Here is a 737-nt window from a genome sequence, read left to right as displayed (position 1 = left end):
ATGGCGACTGAGGGGGCTGTAGAGCCAGAGTTGGAGACAGACCAGCGGTCCAGAGCAGCTTTCCAAGAGGCCACAGAATTATGACAGTGGTGGGGCGGGCTTGGAGAGAGTCACCAACTATGCAGAGAAAAAGGAGATCCAAAGTTCCAAGCTGGAGGCAGCCATGTCCGTGATTAGAGACAGATGTTCCCGGGAGCAGAACGCCAAACAGGAGCGGGAGAAGGAACTGGCAAAAGTCACCATCAAGAAGGAAGATCTGGAGCTGATAATGAGGGAGATGGAGATCTCAGGAGCAGCGGCGCAGTGGAGCTTGAGGGAACCCGTGGGCAACCTGGCCGAGGCTCTTGTTGTCCTAACCGATCGATTTCTGCTTTCTCAGATGTCTCCACTCGATTAACTTATTCCAATAAAGATGTATTTTTTTGTTGTTGCAAAAAAAACCAAAAAACCACCAAGCGCCCCAAGAGTCTCCAGGCCCATCCTTGACAGGGGCTCAGCCTCTCTCTGTCTGTGTTCTCAGCTCCTCGTTACTTCATCTCCAGCAGTGCTGGGATAGCAAACAAGAGTCTTAGCTCCTATTGGCCTGTCTTCTCCCAAGTCCCAGGAAAAGGAGCAGGGTTCAATTCCTATTGGCTCTATTGCCAATATCTGGGGAGATCCAGTTTAGCTAGTATCAAAAATCAAGCATTCCTGTGCCTAGTTCTTGATCATTATACAGTTGTCTTTGATTTATTGTG

The 737-nt window shown here is 49.4% G+C and overlaps 1 pseudogene; it reads left to right on the top strand.

The window, feature by feature from the left end:
- On the top strand, nucleotides 1-397 carry LOC109381722 (huntingtin-interacting protein K pseudogene; annotated as a pseudogene).
- The last annotated feature ends 340 nt before the right edge of the window (nucleotides 398-737 follow it).

This window comes from Hipposideros armiger, unplaced genomic scaffold, assembly GCF_001890085.2.
Source record: "Hipposideros armiger isolate ML-2016 unplaced genomic scaffold, ASM189008v1 scaffold_52, whole genome shotgun sequence".
Lineage (NCBI taxonomy): Eukaryota > Metazoa > Chordata > Mammalia > Chiroptera > Hipposideridae > Hipposideros > Hipposideros armiger.
Note: the sequence above shows the minus strand (reverse complement) of the source record. Positions and strands in the feature narration are given on the sequence as shown.